Source organism: Coloeus monedula, assembly GCF_965178545.1.
Source record: "Coloeus monedula genome assembly, chromosome: 26".
Classification (NCBI taxonomy): Eukaryota; Metazoa; Chordata; class Aves; order Passeriformes; family Corvidae; genus Coloeus; species Coloeus monedula.
In genome coordinates, this window is record NC_138806.1 from 6894129 (window position 1) to 6907662 (window position 13534).

At 40.8% G+C, this 13534-nt stretch overlaps 1 protein-coding gene across 1 annotated transcript in view; it reads right to left on the reverse strand.

Moving 5' to 3' along the window:
- TANC2 (tetratricopeptide repeat, ankyrin repeat and coiled-coil containing 2) overlaps positions 1–13534 on the reverse strand; it is a 195783-nt gene that overhangs the window by 162166 nt on the left and 20083 nt on the right. The window contains exon 2 of the mRNA XM_082297163.1: positions 4268–4330. The gene's annotated coding sequence lies outside the window, so the exon portion shown is untranslated. The remainder of the gene's footprint in view (positions 1–4267; positions 4331–13534) is intronic.

Below are 13534 nucleotides of genomic sequence, written 5' to 3' on the forward strand. Positions count from 1 at the left end.
TGTGGAGTCAGAAAGTCTCAGTACATTATGTTGATAGATACAAACATAATATTACAAAAAATAATAACGTTATAAATAATGTTATAAAGTAGAAGTATTTGTGAACTTCGATTAAAGCACATTTTTCAATGAGAATCTCACTGCCTATTCCTTTATATATCAGCTTCTGTCCATCTCAGAAGAACCTGAGGCATCATATTCCTTCAGTACACCTTCCCTGAATTCCCCAAAGGAACAACGGAAAGAAAAAAGTTTTAAAAGGGTTTCAAAAAATTCCCCAAAAGTCCTTTGATAGAAAATATACTCAGTTATGCAAAGTAACAGAGAAGCTTGTTACTCATAAAATATTCTATTGCAAAGATTCCTGGTAGCACAAGATTAGCTGTTCTCATCAGGGAAGCTGAACTTACTACAGTAGAAATTAAGAAGTGTGTGTAACAAATACCATGTATTAAGATGCCATAAAAAGGAACCTTTCTGAGCATTAGCTTTCAGGATTTAACAAGATGCAAAACGTAAATGAACATTTTGTGAACAAAAGAAACCAAAAAAATCTAACTTTTCTTAAATTAGTGAACCATTTCCAAAGAGCATTCAAGCTCCAGGAAGGAAGAGGTAACAAGGACTTTTTTTACACGAGTGACAGATTTATAAAACTAATTATCACGAGATGAAATAAATTGAAAAGTGAAAACAAAACACACAACAGAGCTTGACTTTCAAGCATTTACTCCACGTTTAATGGGTATTGTACACAGATGCGTTCCACATTTGCCTGTAACTGCTGCCAGACTGGAACTCCGCATGCTCCTCAAATTAATTACTCAAAGTTTAACCTGAACTCTTATTTTAAATTACCCTGAAATTCCAGAGGATGTTTTGAGAGACGGCCTGATGACAAAGACTAAAGAACATTTAAGCTGTACTTCGATGCTCACAGCAGGACCGGGATGGCCGCAGCCATCACTGAGAACTGTCAGGAAATGGCAGAGGCTCCATGAACTCCATGACAATCAAATCCATTAAACTCTGCCTCCCAGAACACTCTGACTCACCAAAGGGGTGAGAATAACTGGTTACAAAAAGGCTGAAGTCAAAAGAAATGTGTATTTATAAGCTTGGTTTGTGCACATTTAAACACACAGGAGCAGAATTTAGAGATTAAATATTTCCAGGAACTTCACGAATGAAAACAGCATTGTTGTGACCTAGCAAGCTTGCCAAGAACTTCTAGGATTATTTGGAAATAGGAAAATAACAAAAGTATTAAAAGCACTAAACCCTACTAATTAGAGGTCTTTAAGCAATTAAGAGTTTATTAAACAGAGTCCTCTAATAGGCTTTAGAACGACAAAATTAACTGTTTGATGTTATGTTCGCCCACAAAAGCCTGACCACTAATAACTATCATGGGGGGCCTGACGTGAAGGCTGATCTGCCAATCCACTCTTAAACAAAGACTTGGAGGTCTCTGGACTGCCTTTCCCACAGACCCTGCACTGACTCCCATAACCCAAGAGCCCCTGAACTTGTGCTTTCTCCTGTTCTCCTGATATGACCCCATTGCTTCTCCAACTATCTTTGATAGCAATACATAAAAATACATCCATAAAACACCTAACAGTATTCCCACCGGAAAAACGTGTGCAGCAGGTCAACGTAACGTTTCACAAGCAAGCAGGAGGTTGGCCTCAATCTCTGCTTTCATTTTATCAAATGAAGCAGCTGTTAATGCTCCAGTTAAAAAGCAATTCTGAGAGCATACCAAAGTAATATTTCCACGTTTGTGAAGCTCCCAACAACAGCCCTAAGGTGAATGTGGCCAAACATATCTCCTCATGAGTCTGTGGTGATTATGTTCACTCCAAGTCTGTGGCATTTCTGTTCACAGGTAATTTTGACACAGTTACAGCCTGGGAGGAAGGAGACAAGCACTGTATTATTATCGAAACCCACAGAATTTAGCAGACAAACAGCTCGTTTTGCTTGGAAAACAGCACTTCTGGAGGCTGTTAGCACCTGGAGCTGTGAGGCAGAAGGACACTACCGGGAAGGTGTAATGCTCAATCCCTCAACACACACGTGCTCTGTGCAGGCTCGAGCTTCCCGTTCTCTGCTGAAAGGAGATTGTTTTTCCTTTTGTCTGGAACACAGGCATCCTTTGAGTAAGGACAATGGAGAATAAAAGCACGACCGCTCTGAGAGAGACGGCACTGACGGACAGCTTATGACTCACTCTGAATCCAGAGGAACTCACTACTCTCAAGCAATAACCATCCTCAACAGATAACCCTACCAACCACAGAATACTAACTAATGGACTTTGTAACAATAGCTTTTCAGTCAACTTTTGAATTTACTTTTATGGGTAAAAGATTTCTCCAGCAATACCTTTTATTTTAGTGTGAAATTTAACACCTATTTAAAACAAGATCAGAAACATTGCAGAAAGAACTCAATCACTCGCTAGGAGAAAGTGAAAAGTCGGTTCTCTCCTCAACATGAAAATGCAATGACCTTGAAATCCAGGAAATTTAATTTTGAACCAGGCTTTGTCATTCTGCATAACCTGGTTTCTAATTCTAGATTAATGATACAGACTGAATTCCCAAAGGACACTTCAGTTCTCCATATACAATGTCAATTATCCAGCCTTGGAGAAAAATGATAACCAAAAGAAATGCCATCACCTCACTTTCATCAATTAATCTGTGGTGCTTTTAGTGTCTTCTGTGTTGCTCATAACAGCTAAAATTATTGCTTTGGTTTTAAATATTATTAGTAGCTGCCTCCATCAACAACCATGTGAACAGATACTTAAGCTTGAAATAAAATGTGGTACAGTTATGCACAAGCTGAGTCTTGTTAAACTGCCTTGGCAGGAATTTTAGGGTACTTACTTCATCATTAGTCATAGAATGGCCCATACTGGAATGGACCTTCAAGTTCATCCAGTCCCATCCCCTGCCATAGGCACCTTCCACTAGACCAGGCTGCTCCAAGCCCTGTCCAACCTGGCCTTGGACACTTCCAGGCATGGGGCAGGCACAGCTTCCCTGGGCAGCCTGTGCCAGGGCCTCCCCACCTCACAGGGAACAATTTCTTCCTCATACCTAATCAAACCTGCTCTCTGTCACTGAAGCTACTCCTCCTTGTCCTGTCACTCCAGGCCCTGTAAAGAGCCTCTGTCCATCTTTCTTGCAGGCTCCTTCCCGGTACTGAAAGGCTGCTATAAGGTCACCCCGAGTCTTCTCTTTTGTGAACAGTCCCAATTCTCCCAGCCTTTCCTCACAGCAGAGCTGCTCCATCCCTCTGATCATGTTGGTGCCTTCTCTGGACTCTCTCCAACAGCTCCACGTCCTTCCTGTGCTGAACCAACAAACTTCACTGTGCTGGGATCCACCATCCTTATTCTGCCCTGAGCCACCACAAGACTGAAATGCAGAGTTTCTTGCATCTCAGCTTTTGGCTGTGATGTGGAGCAGCCAGAAACTTGTCATTCAGAATCACACCAGCTTCTGTTCTGCTTGAGGCTCCTAGCAATCTGAAGTTACTTTTGAAGATTAATTGGTACAACAGAAAATGAAAACAAAAAAATGGGCAATGCATAAAGTCAGAAAATGTTATAGCACTTGTCTACTCCAAGAGATTAAAGGAAACTGTGATTAATTTCTTCATTTTTAAATAATCAAAAATACATCTTAAAATACAGACCTAATTAAGGAGCTGCTGTAAGCCTGTTCTGCAAACTTGCTCAAGTCTCAATATTACTTAATATGAAACTGGAGTTCGATCCATTGGCAAGCACTGGAGATTTTCTCAGAACACGGAATATTTTGGATTTTATATTTTAAAAAAACCTTGAAAAATTAAGACACCAAAGTACATTTTACAGAATGCAGTGTCGCTATTACACATTGCATTTACAAAAAAGTATCAATATTTTAGTTAGGCAGCTAGAATGAACTCAGTAAATAACACAAAATCCCACACATTGTTTTATTACATCCATTCCCTTTCCTTTCCTACCTCCAGTAGGAAAAGAGAATGATCAAACACTAATATGTGAAAGCTCTTACATCTTTTTCTCTAATACCATCAGGTTAAGAATCGGTAAAACTGTTATAGAAAGACAGTGTCCCTGTTCCAATTTCAGGTGATCACACATTAACAATGGAACAACAGAAGACAACTGCAATTCTATTTAAATAATTAAATCACACCTGCAAAGAACACATGAGATTGTAGGAAGAAAAAATTATCCTACCTTGATAGCTTTAGACAAGTTAAATCTCTAGCAAAAGGTGTCTTCCTCCATTCACTGCAAGTCCTGAAAGACATAAAGAAACCCAGCCGAATTTAGTAGCATCTTCTCAGCACCCTCCGTGCCCCATCCTGTCCAGATGCACACACAGAGCTACAATAATCCCATCCCAGGAATAAACCCACAACTCTTCCAGAGTATTACTGTGTAAGCATCAGCCACACCCCGCTCTTTATCATTACACTTAAAAAGTGAATGTTCGTGCTTTTAAATCGCTGTTAATCAATACTAATTTTGGTCACTTGCCTCTTCCTTCTCACCACTTTTCAAACGGGAGGAGAAGAAAAGCAGATCAACTTCCCTTTGACACACATCATACAGTACATGATTTAACAAGTATATTTCCCTTCATCCTATCAAGTTCTCCTGATAAAATCCTACAACTTCCCCACTGTTTTTTTTAAAACTCAATCCTTACATAAACGTAACTCCCAAGAGGGATCCAGCACTAAATCAAGGGTTCAGTACTCGGCCCTTCGCTCTGTCATCGCGTACTTAGAACAAGTTCATCAACGAAAAGCCACAAGAAATATATCTTGCCACTTACTGAAACAGACCAGAGCAGCTATTTTATTCCCAGCCTGTGTTTTATTTGGGCTGACGATACTGTATTACAGCCTTCACCAATCTACTGGTTTAGAAATCTCATTTGAGAACCAGCAAGTAGAAGGAAAGACAGCCACATCTCATTTGTCATCAAGCAAACAAACAAAAAGAATCCAAGTAAATGGAGGCCACCTTGTATTTGAAAGTTTAAAGCAAAGCAGCGTAAGTGTTCAACTGCATCGGTCGGGTTTTTTGTTCTCCTGCAAGAGGATACTGAGAAGTAATTGACAGCTTTACTTAGGATTCATGGTGCTTCCAGAACTCTAACAGCAACTTCTCCTACTGTCTTAGATTAATAATTTTGTATGTAAAACTGTAAGACATTCCATAAATTAATGAAAAACCCTATTTTATTTTTCAGGGCTGCCAATTACCTCCCTGCTTTCAATTTTTCATTTCTCTGGAAAAACAACTAGAGCCAGTAACCAAGCACAGCCCTTCCACAGGAGCGGGGAGGTTTTGTTCAGTCAAACAAGGAAACCTCCAAAGGTAGCTCACCCCGCAGCACTAATGGGGATCCCTGTGACAGAAGGAATGTCCCACAGCCTCTGCCAGAGAGCCCAGCGCCCACACAGCCCTGCCCTGGGCTCTGCCCCACCAGCTGCATTCCGCTGCTCTGCGAGAGAGAGCATGTTCCTTCTTCAAATTCCCTTCCCAGCTTGTACAACCTGCCCGTGCCCCAAATCACCTGGATGCCCCAGCACTTAGCCTTTGGCAGAAACTGTCTGGTCAGAAAGACTCAGCTGCAAATTTCTGAGTGTCCAATCACATAGAGCACAAGACCAGCATGGAACCTAAACTCAAACAGGTTCAGATCAAGGAAGACTTTTATTAGATACTACTTCACATTATTTAAGTCCCTGGAGGAAGAGTTTTCATAAGGGCATGGAGTGACAGGACAAGGAGAAAACGGCCTTAAGCTGAAGGAGGACAGGGCTGGATCAGATAGGAGGAAGAAATTGTTCCCTGTGAGGGTGGGGAGGCCCTGGCAAAGGTTGCCCAGAACAGCTGTGCCTGCCCCATGCCTGGAAGTGTCCAAGGCCAGGTTGGACAGGGCTTGGAGCAACCTGGTCTAGTGGAAGGAGTCCCTGCCTACAGTAGGGTGTGTAACTGGATGAACTTTAAGGTCCATTCCGCCCCAATCCATTCTGGGATTCTTTGATTCTAAAAAAAACCTGTATTCCTTAGATCCTAAATAAATAGACAAAAGAAAAAACAGGTACTAAAACATTTATTTGGCATTCTCCTCAATTCTTTTAAATGGTCCAAATCTGGGTACTTGCAAGCACCTGAAGTGAGTGATTTAAGAGAAATTTTTTCTTTCAAAAACAGCAATGTTACAATGTTTGGAGAACGAAAAACATTCATGGAATAACTAAAAATAACTCCTTATAAATGTTTCCGTTTGCTGCCATCTATCTTCTTAATACAGCTCTTAATGTGATACCCTGTAAAACAAAGAGCAGGAATGGCCTGTGCGAGCTGTGTGAGCTGCAGACAGGCACTCACAACCCATCATCTACTCAGGAACTCCCCATCTGCATTCCATGAGCGGATCCAATGAATCTGCTTTGCATGGAGCTTTTAAATAGCGGAGCTTTTATCTACTCCCAGGATTACATTAGAAATCTTTATATGAATGCAGCAGATACTAGTGGTTGTCAATAAAAACTGAATGTCATTAAAGAGCTTTTATTCTTTAAATGCCTTTAACCCTCTAATTATATTTGTAAATTCTGCTATTGAACTGTATGAAAGTTACAAATTCTGACATGTTGTATCACAACAAACACATTTAGAGACTAATATACCAACAGCTTTGGTGGAGAATCGCTTTTAGAATTATTCGCTCTTGATTAAACACACAAATCGCAACTGGCATGTTTCAATCAGAAGCAACATTCAGTCAGGGTTTCTGAAGATAGTTATAAGTTTGGAGGGTTAAAACCTCTGGCCTGTGATATGGCTGCAAGTCATAATATCTTTAAAAAAATTATTATTACAAAACTACTCCTTTTCTTCTTACTGTATCAGCATTGTTTTCCCAAGTTCTGCTAGACTTGGCAGGGAGAAGGTAACAGTCCAACATCCTAACTCTCCCCTCCCAAACCAGTAACTGACTGGTTACCACTCTGCTCTGCTGGTTTCCTTCCCAGGCACAAGGTGGGTGTTGGGTAACAACACCGTCCCTGCCGGGCACTGTCCTGCCAGCTGCTGAACTGCTGCAGGCTGCTTCAGACTCCTTCTGCCTCTGCCCATGAAGCGAACTGCTGGCAAGGGGGATTTCTGCCCACAAAATCCAGCAAAGAATTGCCAGCTAACGACTCCAAATTGCCATCCAGGTTTGCAAATGTAAAACATGACCGTGGAATAGGAATATTCCCAAGTTCCACCATAATGACAGTAACATAATGAATGCTTTTTGCCAACAGAGTTGGGTAATTTATGTCAGGAACAACACAAACAGAAACAAAATCCACTGAGAATGTCACAAGGCCCTCCGGTGACACAGAACAGCAGGAAACCTCACCTCGCCCATGGATCCTTTTGCTGACTTTGCAACCAACTGCTAATTCCTTTTCTTTTGAACAATCCTCAGCCCAGAACAGTATCAATTCAACTATACATTTCTTATAGTTCCAGTGCATCCATCACTGCATTCACATCCATCACTGTAATAGAAACCATCCACTTTAAATATTTTTTGGTAATTCTCTGTGTTTGGGACCTTTTCACTGCTTCAGACAATTTCTGAATGAAGCCATCATGGGCAGAGCTGCTCAGAGAGTTGAGAATGAACAGATGTTATGCAATTTCCAGAATAAGAGAACAAAGAAATGCTACTAAAAAGTACAAGCTAGTAATAGTGTAACAAAGCCAAGTAAGTAAACACTTAAAAACTACACACTCAGGGCAGGAGGTAGTTAAGTAACTCACACACAAAGTAGTCATCCTGCAGTCGCAAATAATTTCTTGCTTATATACCTCTGCAGGTAACAACCACTGAATTCTTCTGCAGAAGAACGTGTTAAAAACAACTAAAGTGTAGAACAGCAAAAAGCTGCACATTCACCACCCCCTAACATCCTTCATATCTACATTTAAATGTTTCTTTAAAAGAACTTTTCTTATATTCTATTAAACCCATAAGTATAGAGCATGCAAATCAACTCAATTTTTATATATCCCCATGCATGAATGCACCAAAAAAAGGCATAAAATCAAAGCCAGCTGAGTGACTGCCCAAGAGAAGGGCTCCTACCTAATGTAGGAATTACTGAAACAGGTAAGAATGGTTAATGAAAAAAAAAAAAATCCCAATATTGTTGACACTTTCAGCTGTCAGAATTAAGCACCTTCCTGATACTCTAACACAGAAAACTGCCTACATAAGGAATGAATACTTTCAGGTACAGGAACACACACTGTAGCTGCAATATTTTCCTGCCAACCTAAAATCCATGAAGAAAAAAAGACTTGAAGCTTTAAGGCAGAAACCAGAAAAGCTGCCATCCATGGCAACTTGACTGCATAGTCTGAAATCATACCAGAACATCCGATTTCATAGCAACAAGTTTGAGAAGTCTCTCAAAGACATCTTGAGCTGAATACCACCCATCCTATACTTGAAAATACTGAATATTAGTACTGAGAATCATCCAAGTAAAAGGCTGAAATAAGACTAGTTTTCTGTTCATTCTAAACAAAGGAACCTTCTTCTCCCCTCAATCCAAGCAAGCAGGTAAAAATTTACAGCAATTTTGCAAAGCTAATTGAATCTGAAGCCTCTGAACCAAACATAGCACAGGTCACATGTATCCTGACCTCAACAGTTCAATTCTATTTTCCCAGAGAAATTAGCAACTTACTCATACTTTTATCAACAGAACATTAATACACAGACATTAAACACAATGACCATGTGCCTTTGAAAACCAAAACTAACCCAATGATCAGAACATGCTGCTCAACCAGTCCTGCTGGAAAGCAAAGGCTCTGAAATGGTCTCATGAATAGGGATTTCCATCTTTAAATGAGGTTATTTTTCTAGTTTTGGCTGTCAGATGCACCAGCTGGTATTCATCTGATAAACTCAGTAAGCCTGGATGGTATTCTAAAATCAAATCAAATCACAGTTTAAATTCTTTGCACATACGTACGTTGGAAACAAAATATCTACTGACTAAAAATAGTCTTGATTCCAGTTCTAACTTGCCTAAATTAATTTTTAAGCAAAATGTGTGTTTTAATGATGTCTGTCATCTAACAAATCAAGGATCAGGAAAATGACAGCATTCTTTAAATTACTGTCACCTAAATATGACTGACCTGATTTTACTGGGGACTAATCTGGAAAACAAGTCTCGTGTTTCCATCTTTCCATCCAACAAAGATTTGCCTTCTTAACCTCATATTCTCTAATTAAAAGTAAGATTTGAATCATATGTTACTATACATAATGACTGTACTTACACAGTTCATTACACAGGAACATAGACCATTGATAAATCAAGAATTCCACAAATAAAACCATACAACATAACACTCCAGTCCAGAATTAGATACGTCTTGGCTGATTTTCAACAGTATTAAGCAAGCATCCACTCTACCATATTTTAAGTTGGCAACAGTTTCTTCATGATCATCACTCTAAACAACTACGGGAAAGCATCCAGACATCAACGGAATTATGAAAAAAAATTAGAAAATTGACCATGCTTTAAATTGAGATTTTTTTTTTTTTGCTTATCACATGTGCCTTAAAAAAACCCCACCCTGTGTGTTAAATGTAGATGACATCCACATTCTGCTCTTAACAACTCAGACTCCCGGTTTTTTACGAAAATCATTTTATTTTCTGCTAACAAATAGTTCCGACCTATTCATGGAGGATCGCATTTTTCAGCATCTTAATCACATTTATCAAAATTTACAAACTTACCTATCTTCCACATTTTCCCCAGCAATCTAGGGGCGGGACGTGTCGCTGTTTTGTTGTTGCAGTGCCCAGTGCTCCCCAGCCCTCACCTCTCTCATGTCTTCACACTAATTACCATCCTGTGTTTAGTAGCTCTGAATACAACCTGCCACCCTCCCTCTCCTCTGTCTCAGACCAGTTGTCATTTATTAACCAGCTGGTTTGGGTCCTGCACCCCCCCATGCCCACGTGATGAGGAAATGATGGGTTATGGTCAAGATGCACCAAGAAAAATATTTTCCTTCCAGAGTAATTCAAGGCTAGAGGACTTACTGTAATTTTCTGACTTTTAATAGATGTGAGCAAACATCTAGACAAGGAGACTTAATGGTCCAGAGACACCATGACAGTGAAAGGACATCTAACACAGCAGGCCTTTGGAACATCCCAAGCCTATTCCCATCCTCTCAGTGCTGCTGCAAGCTTTGCCAGGGATTTCAGTAAGAACCAAACAAAAAATTCTGACGACACTGCTCAAATACAGGCAACCCAACATGGTCTAGTGGAAGGTCTCCCTGCCCATGTCAGGGAGTTGTAATGAGACGAGCTTTAAGGTCCCTTTTGACCCAAACCATCCTGGGATTCTAACAAATTTAAGGATGAAATTGCTAAACTTCAAGAGTGGCATTTACAGCACAGCTTTATCGCAAGGGTCATGTTTACATCCCTGTGTCCACACACCACCATTACTGCTAATGCTGTGCCAGACAGGTAAAGGAGGAGGCTGAGAAGCAGCTGGGAAGAGCCAGAGCCTGCTGGAGATAGTCCCAGAACAGACTGGCAAACATTCCCTCTTCTCCCTGCTGTCTTTTTGGTTTCTTTTAATTTTTGCTAGAAACTGGGCTCATTTTTCACAAGTCTGTCTCATTTAACTTTTGTCTGAAAGGACACATGCAGAGGACCTGTTCCACAGAGAACTTCTCTTGCTCTCACCTAAGGAGGCACCTCAACAGCTGTCACTGTGCTGCTTTAGCAGCACCCTCTGAGGAGATAAAATAACCCCCCGAGGATATAAAACATCTACTTCAACCCTTAACCAGGCTTCTACAGAACAAACCAAAAATGTCAAAACCTTTTCTTTGTTCCTTCAGAAAGTGCAACCAGATCTCAAGTATTCAAACACTAGTCTTCTTCCCAGCCTATTTTGCTCTTTGTAAATACACCATGTGGAAACAACCTGGAAATATGTGAATATAAAACCACTTGTCAGGAGAGAGAGAAGCAAGTGCAGATAGGGGAAAGAAACCAGAAAAATTAAAAAGGATTGAGGAGGGGGAGAAATTAGCCTTTAAAGGAGAGAGAGGGTAAAAGAGGGGTCTTGGTTTTTATTAACAGAAGTATTACAAGTATGTTGAATACTTTATTTGCATTAATTTGTTTTCGTATTGCCAGAGGACAGAATTATCTACAGTTGAATGAAACAAAAGTAACATCCTACTGACGGCTTTCTCAGGAAGAAGTACATGTCCTTATAAAAAGTCAATCAAACATATATAGCTGCAGTTCTCTTTCAAACATCTCTGGTGCTCAGCAAAATCAGTAGTGCTAAGGTTTAACATACACAAGCAACTTGGGTTTTGGGTTAAAACAAGAGGGAAGACAGAAGGAAATAACATACCTTACAAAGGATTTTTCATCTGTGAATCCACACTTACAATAAAAAGAACAGTCTTTTTCTGTGTTGTTACCGTCTGCTAATGCTACAGACCAGATCTTAGATCCCGAGTGAAACGCAGCAAAGATAAGGGGATTTAAGTGAGAGCATTTCGCTTGACTCTCATTTATTTGATAGCTGGCTAACTATTCCATGCAGGAAAACTAGGACTTGGCAGAAGTGGATATCCTGCTTTAAGTCACTTCTTCAAACCTTCCAACAAGGAAACACACAGTTCAATAAGTACTTGAAGGAAAGGGCTTATTTATGCACCTTTTATCTTTCATGATGTATGTAAGTGATATTTACCATAGACCTCACTACTTCAGACAACGTGCTTAAAAACTATGAGTTATAAACGAAGCCATTGTACAAGCACATTTGAAATTACAGCACATAGGAGGCTTCAAAAGAATTCAGTGTTGTATACATGAGCTCCACTCCGTACTGTCCTCCTCAGCTAACAACAGTCAGGAGTTTCTGGTTTCATCCCACAGCTGGCAGCAAAAATGGGGATATAAAGAGTTACAGTTCTGGCAAAAACAACGGTGGTTCCTCAGCGTGATGCAAGTGAAAACTGAAAGCCTACTGAGATTCTTTTTAACAGGAGAAACCAGCTAACCTTAAAGCATGCTGTTAAGGGTCCACAAAGGGTATCACAAAGAATGAAGTCCACAAAGCCTTGAGGAGATAAACAGTAGCAGGCAGAAAATATTCCTAGTCTCTGAGAGACCATTAGCTGAGCACTTCCCAAATCCAAGACTGAGTTACTTTCAATGTGACTCCTGAAAACTACACTACCATGGCTTAAGAAGTCAGCACTGAATACCAAGTACCCTCTTAACTTATCCCATTTGTAAACCAAAACATTATACTGGCCTCAGGAGCCTTGCCTTTGGCTCAGAAGTGCCTTAGGTCACTTCAGCTAGCTGGTACAGGAGCATCGGAAAAACCAGAGGTGCAATTTGCTTTGCCCTGCTCAGTGTATCACACACCCGTCCTGCCTCCCTTTTCTGCACCGTCCTTTCCCTGCTTTCACAGAGCCAAGCGTTCCAGTGCAGATTCTGCAACACGCGTATCAACCAACGAGGCCCGTGGAAAGAAACAGATATAGACCAACTCTTGGTAGATGTTTCAGAGATGTTTATTTCTGCAGCCCATGGCCGGGGCTGTGCCGAGGAACTGCCGCAGTCACGGGGCCCGAGGGTCCCTGCCCGCGCAAGGGAACACAACACAACCAACGGGGAACGAGGCTGAGCAGGGACAGGGAACCCCCTGCCCCCCTCCCAGGGCTACATGGCAGGGGGAGGGTCCCAACAGCCAAGTAAGGATAAGGATGGGTGGTGGTGATGCTGCAGTTCCAGTGCTTTTCTGAGTCCCTCCAGCACCAGAATGCTCGGGGACACTGTTCTCTTTCATTCTGGGAACGGAAATGCTCTGTCTGTGACTCATGGATAGAGCCAAGGAGTATCAGAAAGTGTGTATCAAAGTCAATGATAATACAGCAGAGCTGAAGGCCGCAGTGTTGGTTTGGGGTTTTAGACAAAGCCTTTACACCCTCCCCCATTTAGCTTTAATAAAACTTCGGCAGTGAGGGGTGAGATTTCTTCATAAAGCTGCATAACTATAAAAACAAATTGATTTTTTAGATACTATAAGTCTGTCATATGGAGGAAAGCTAAACGCCTCCTAGAGATGGAAAGAGAGGGAATGTATTTTTCCCCTACATTTGGAATGTAAATGATTGCAATTGGCATGTATAATCACCAATAATTTATGTCATCATTCACTGAGGCAAAACCCAAATCCTATCCATTTCTTGGCATTGAAAAGCATGTACAACCAAAGAAGACAAGAGGAAACAACAAAAATAACTGGCTTGCTTTTCTTCTGAAGTCTACACCATCGAAATACTTGAACTGCAAAAATCAATCAAGAAGTAATCCACACCCACTCACACTTGTTCCCTCTC